General features: G+C 41.2%; 1 pseudogene; it reads right to left on the bottom strand.

Moving 5' to 3' along the window:
- Positions 1-4340: 4340 nt before the first annotated feature.
- On the bottom strand, positions 4341-6155 carry LOC108851209 (uncharacterized; annotated as a pseudogene).
- Positions 6156-6914: the final 759 nt, after the last annotated feature.

The following is a 6914-nucleotide window of genomic DNA, read 5'->3' as shown; positions in this document are numbered from 1 at the left end:
CCTGTGGTTAAGGTAACATACTAACATTACACAAACACAAGACTATAAGAGAGACATCAATTTCTTCAAACGCGAATACACGAAGAAAGAACACTCATTCTAGTTCTGGTCTCAGTTCCCTTTTTTTTTTGTTAAACTGAGGGCTTTCATTAAAAACTTAAGATGGGTTTAGGGCCCAAAGGGCTTCCTTAGCAACTTGGTCGGCTTTAACATTTGCCGATCTTGAAATAAATTTAAAGACAATCGAATTAAAGAAGGTAGATAAGCGGTTGATATCATTAAGTACGCCAAAGACTTCGAGATTCATCTTCTTCTGGTTGATCAAAGTGATGAGCGTCTGTGAATCTGAGAAGATTGCAATGGATTCGAAACCGTGAGAGAGGGCAAAGGTTATGGCCGATCTAACTGCCAGAGTTTCTGCCATAAGGGGCGATGAGACCGAAGTTTCTGTCGCTGCATGTGATGATGAGGAGGCGCGATCATCAACTATCCAACCAAGTCCTGCAGAGCCCGTTGAAGAGTTCCAAGCTGCATCGGTGAAGATCGAGCATGGAAAAGGGCTTCTAGGGTTTGGTTCGAATCTGATGACCGGATTCATCGTTTTTGGATTTGTGGGAGGTTGCGCCAATATCCATTCCCTCGCATCGGATATGGCTTTGAGGATGGTGTCTTCTGGAGAGATAGATCTTTTCTCGAAGATTAGAAGATTTCTTGATCTCCACAAAGTCCAGATGATCCACGCTGAGAGCGATCCTGCTTCGATTCCCACTGGTGGTAAAGATGGGATTTTTCTCACTCTTTCCCATCCTTCATGGAAGCTGTTGAAAGTGCTTGAGCTTAAAATGGTTGCTGTCGGGGCCAACTCCCATACCTTAAGAGCAAAAGGGCATTGGAACATCAAGTGGTTCACTGACTCCAATTGGTCGCACCTAGCACATCGAGAATCGACAGGTATATTTCTTATTGCAAACTGTTCTCCTACCGGCAAAGCACCTTGTAGGGATTTCCAGATGAAGATTTTTATCTTTTCTGCTGTTTTAATGTTCCAGACGCAGGGGAGCCATTCAGGTGAAGGTTCTTGAGCTGTTAGAGGTGGTGTTGGCACGACATCCTTTTCTTCCATGATTGTCAGGTAACCTGATTTCGTGGAGTACTCTCCCGATGCGTTTTTTAACCAGACCAGCTTATCTTCTGATCTTAGGACACTAGGCTTTATCTTTAGTATTTGCTCTTGTGGAAAGGTAACACGCCTTCAATCATTTCAATGTTCCAATCAGGTGACGCTGGATGTAAGAGATCCGAGACTTTGAGGTGTTGGTAGCGTTCTGGTGGTGGGCCATAGGGGCGTTGTTGGTTACAATGCGATAGCCAAGGATCGTACCACACACTTATGCTTTCACCCGTGCCTACCATCCACCCTAGTTGCTTTGTAAGGAGGTTTCTACCCACAAGTATGCTCTTCCAACCATGAGAAGATGATTGAGGGGGTCTGCATGTGAGGAATGATTCATCGTGGCAGTACTTCCCCAGTAGGCATCTTGCTAGGAGGCTGTCTGGTTTTTCTAAGATGCGCCACCCTATTTTTGCCAACAGAGCATCATTAAAGGAGGTAACATCTTTGAATCCGAGACCACCTTTTCTTTTTGGTTGTGCCATTTTATCCCAAGATATCCATGAGATCTTCTTTTTCCCAGGTTCTGCGTCCCACCAGAATCTGGTGAGGGTTGACTGGATGTTAGAGCAAATGGATTGGGGAAGCTTGAAGCAGGACATCGGGTGTGAGGACATGGGGGCTAACACGCTCTTCACCATTATCATCTTCCCCGCCGTAGATAAGAACTTCGACGACCAGCTAGCAGCTCTTTGGTGTATTCTATCCACCACAGAGGCGAAGAGATCTTTCTTCTTCCTGCCAAAGTGCTCTGGAAGGCCTAGGTATTTACCTACTCCCCCCTCCTTTTCTATCCCCATTATTGATTTCATTTGATCACGAACCTCCTGCTTAGTTCTTTTAGAGAAAAACATTGATGACTTTTGCTTGTTAATAAGCTGACCAGAGACTGTTTCATAGGTTGTGAGGATAGCTTTTAACCCTTCTGCATTTTTCTTGTTTGCTCGACAGAAAAACATTGTGTCGTCGGCAAAGAGGAGATGAGTAATGCTCGGGCAGTGAGTCGCGATGGATACTCCAGTTATGAGGCCTTTTGATTGAGCGCTTATACAGAGACCCGTCAAGACTTCAGAGCATAGAATGAAGATATACGGAGACAAAGGGTCTCCCTGCCTAATCCCTCTTTCAGGTTCGACAAATCCCCTAGTTGCTCCGTTAATAATAAACGTGTAGCTAACTGTTGAGATGCACTGCATGATAAGGTTTAGGAAGATAGGGTGGAACCCCATTCTGTCTAATACCATACTGATAAACTCCCACTCAAGTCTATCATAGGCTTTACTCATATCGGTTTTGATAGCCATAGAGACTTGTTTTTCTGCTTTCGAGTTCTTTAGGTAGTGGAGGACTTCGTGGGTTATGAGTACATTATCTGATATAGCTCTTTTTGGCACAAATGCAGACTGGGTTTCAGCTATCAGAGACTGGAGTATGGGCTGAAGTCGTCTGGAGAGAAGCTTGGAGATTGTCTTGTAATAAACATTACAGAGTGCTATCGGTCTGTAATCCGCCGTGGTCTTTGCACCCGTGCCTTTAGGGATCAATCTGACGTGGGTCTCGTTTACTGTTCTCGGCATATAGCCGGAGGTGAAGAAAGCTTGTACTTCTTTGATTATATCGTCACCCACCACTTCCCAGTTTGATTGAAAGAAGCATGCGGAGAAGCCATCGGGACCTGGTGCTTTCTCTGGATGAATGGAGAATAGAGCCTCTTTAATCTCATCAGGTAGTGGACCTTTTGTCAAGTTTTCATTCTGTTCCACTGTGACTCTAGGGCAGATTGCTCCTGAAATGACCTCTTTCATCTCCTCGATGTTGCAGGTCTTTGGGGTAAAGAGATTAGTGAAGTACTTTTCAATGGTTGCAGCTATGTCTTCTTCTTTGTAAACCACTGATCCTTCTTCAGTTTCGATCATAGCAAACTTATTAATCGCTTTTCTCTTTTTTGTAGAAGCATGGAAGAACCCCGAGTTTTTGTCTCCTAGATGCAACCATAGCTGTCTGCTGCGTTGCTTCCAATAGTTCTCTTCCGTTCTATAGGCCTCGAGGAGATCTTTCTTTAGTTTTTCTAAGAGAATGGTGTCTGGGGCAGGAGAAATTGTCTGCTCCTCAATCGTGCTTCGAAGTTTCTCAAGGTTGGCTCTGTTTGTCTCTCTTTGCTTCTTTGACCAAGCTATGATAGCCGTTCTGCATTTATCAATCTTCTGTTTTACTTTAAGTTGAGTGTTGATGAGCCAGGTATCTTTGACAATCTTTCCAACCTCTGTGTTTTTACTTAGTCTGCGGTCATATCTGAAGATCCCTCTCTTTTTTTGTCGTAGCGGATCAAAGAAGGTGATGAGGGGTCGATGATCAGAGCTGTCAAATCTTAAGTACTCGCATCTGCCTGAGGGGTAGGTTTCTGACCATGAACTGTTTGCCAATGATTTGTCAAGCCTGCATTTAACTTCGTGAGTCCATCTGGTTCCTTTCCATGATAGGCATTCTCCAGTATGTTGCAGGTCATATAGGTCTCCTTCTGAGAGGAACGTTCTGAAGTCTGAGAAAGAAGCTTCTAATCTTTCTGGACCCCCCTCCTTTTCATGATTGCCCGAAAGGTCGTTAAAATCCCCTGTGACCAGCCAAGGGGCATCTCTGATGAGAGCCAGGGAGGTGAGGAAGTCCCACGTTTGTTTTCTTTTTCTTTCCATGTTCTCTTAAGTACTCTTTCATGCGGCTTTCGTTTGTTTCGAATATAAAAGGCATCCCCTTATGTACTGTTTTGACTATCTACCGTATAAAACAGCTAATGCACCACACGGGAAGCAATGGTTCTTTCATACAATAACTCTTAAGAAGCTTATAAAATACAACGAAACTACTTTAAAATACTACATAAATGAATGGGAGGATCATTAATACTTCTTGATATAGTGTTTTGACTATCTACCGTATAAAACAGCTAATGCACCACGGGAAGAAATGGCTCTTTGCATATATGAATAAGCAGCCTGTTCAAGTCTTATAATTGTTCTTTTCATGTCTTGGCTCTGATACTTGGAGACTGAAGGTGAAAACTTTCAAGCAATTACAAATTGGCCTTAAACCTTCTATAAGGTCTCTTACATCACCAATGGAAAAGGCTCCCAAAATTTCACTACTAATAATAACTCCAAGAAAATGATTGGCATATAACAACTTGCATGGGCCAATGGCATATACTAAAAGCAACAAGAGTTATGCTGAGTGAGTAGGGAGTCTCAGTTACCTTGGAGATCAAAATTATCTTAGTCATCCAGATCCAAGTTCATGTCAAGAGTCTGAAATCATAAGAGCCATTACGCATCATGCACGAATAAGGATGAAAGTTGATAGTTACCATAGCCTAAATGTCTGAATAGTTCGGCAAGTCCTCTTCACTCTCAAAAGCATACTCACCTGCTTCGGTTTGAGTGATTTCCAGCTCAGGTTCTGGAATCTCTATCAAGCCAACATCAGCATCTTTTGCTTCTTGCACTTCATTTACATGTATTACACATTTTCCCTCTTTACTGTTTCCACTATCCTTCTCCGTGTAGCTTCCATGTCCATCAAATCCGACGGTGCGTTTTCCACCGGCCATCTCTCTGTTTCCATCTTTTGCACCACCACCATCAGAAATCAGTGTGTTTGAGCATGCATGTGCAGAACCAGTAGGAGGATGAACAGTATTATGTGGGTCACCTTGACTTGATTGACCAATCTCTAGTTTTCCTTTAGAAAACCCTTGCAAACGTCCTGTATGTCCCTCACTTCTTTCTCTAGTAGAAGAGAGATCTCTAACAGTTGAAGTTACTGGATTGTTTGTATCTTTGAAGTTCCTCCGGGCTAACGAAGAAACGGACATTGCATGGTAGGTGTTGGACAGAAAAATGTCATCATTACACGAAATATCAGGATGCTCTTGGTTTAATACACAGCAGACTACACCACTAACAACCTCAGGATAAGGATCAAGAGCAGCTGAGTCAGATGACACAGGTTTGCTCTCCACTGACCTCACTTCACTTGTACCATATAGCTTAGGCATCACTTGGTCATCCAGAGCATCATCTACTGGATGAGCTTGTGAGCTGGAAGGATCTTTTCCGGTGGTAATAGACAAAGCTCTGCTATTTGTACCATTGGTCGGGTTTACCAACAGTGAGCTGAGACCATCATAATACGACTTGTCAATTTCTTTGCCATCTACTTCCATGAGCGATTCCTGGTCTTCAAAAAGAGAAGTTGAAAGCTGTGCCAGGAAACAATCAGTGCTGGTTTTCCGCTCATGAGAGATCTCTAGTTTCTGCTGTGAATCTTGATGAACCTGCATGTTCAGTGAACATGAGATCTCCCTGTAAATGATCTTCTGAGACAACATGATTAGTCACGCAACCGCCTCCAATATCATCCAAGATATCTGGGAACGCATTGTGGAGAATATTGTCCATGTGAGAGTCTTCAAGACCAAGAAGTGTTGCATCGCTACCATTAATCCATGAAATGGCTGTCATTTTCTGAGCCAAGAAATCCAAGGAATTGAATGACTCAGTCTGAAATTTCCTCCGCAAGGAATGATAAGTGCTTCTGAGCTGTTCAGCCTTCCTCTTCCTAGAAAAGCTTTTGTTTTCTTTTTGTCCTCTTCTTGCAAACTTTTGTAGGAATGCGTCCAAGCTCAGCCATCCGAGAAGCTGCCTCTGCAGAAACTACATACAGGATCGTATAGGAGTGCATGCCATCGATCTTGAAGTTCTCTGATAGAAAATCGTCTAGAAAACTGCACAGCGCCTTTAGCCAGTGATTCCAAAAATGCACCAGCCAGCAAATCAACTTACTTCATTGCTAGAATGCCAAACAAGCTACCAATGAAGGAGTAAGAAACCCCAGGCCCACAGAAATAACTTGACAGTCTCAAAACTGATAAGCATTAATGTTTCTAACTACTTCGTCTAAGCAAATCTGATACAGCTTTGCAAACATGCATGCACTCAGACAGACTGTGCTTAACACTGTTGAGATCGTTCGTGGCTCAATCCAACATCAGGGACATCAAAGGATCATCCTGTTTCCAGTAACAAACAAGAGAAACAGAAGACAAGGAAACGAGAACAACATGAACAAGAGCCCCCGTGTTCTTCTCTCAGAAAAAAGATTCATGTAAGAGAGGTGACTGCACACATAATCTGATTACAAAAGTTATCGAAATGGGCACGTCTTTGCAGAAATTAGGCAGTGAAATGATGATTAATAGGATACTTAATACTATCCTATTTTTGTGACAATTTTTTTCTAAAATGACTCTTAAGGTTTACTAATCTACACTTAGGATTAGGATTGAGGGGTGTGATTTTGGATGTGGATTTAGGATTTTAATAAATATTTAAATAAGAAAATAATTTATTTTACAATATATACATTAATTAAATTTTGGAAAATTTTCAGTTTTACCACATTGTTTATACCATTATTCATATTTATTTTCACTAAATAAATATTTTCAAAAATAATTTCATCATTAAAGACTAAAGAGGAAAAAATACTCTTATAACTTTGATTTGTAGATATATAAATATAAATAATTATTTTAATTAAAAACTAAAAATAAATAAAATTTTCTGTAGTTTTTGGATTATATATTTTCAAAATTTTTTATATCGAAAAGAAAAATTTCGATTTTTCAATTTTTTTTTTTGCAAAAATGTTTTTCAAAATTTGAATTCTTTTTTTTTTGAATCTATTTTAA

This window comes from Raphanus sativus, chromosome 4 (assembly GCF_000801105.2).
Source record: "Raphanus sativus cultivar WK10039 chromosome 4, ASM80110v3, whole genome shotgun sequence".
NCBI lineage: Eukaryota > Viridiplantae > Streptophyta > Magnoliopsida > Brassicales > Brassicaceae > Raphanus > Raphanus sativus.
This window is presented reverse-complemented; position numbering and strand designations above follow the sequence as displayed.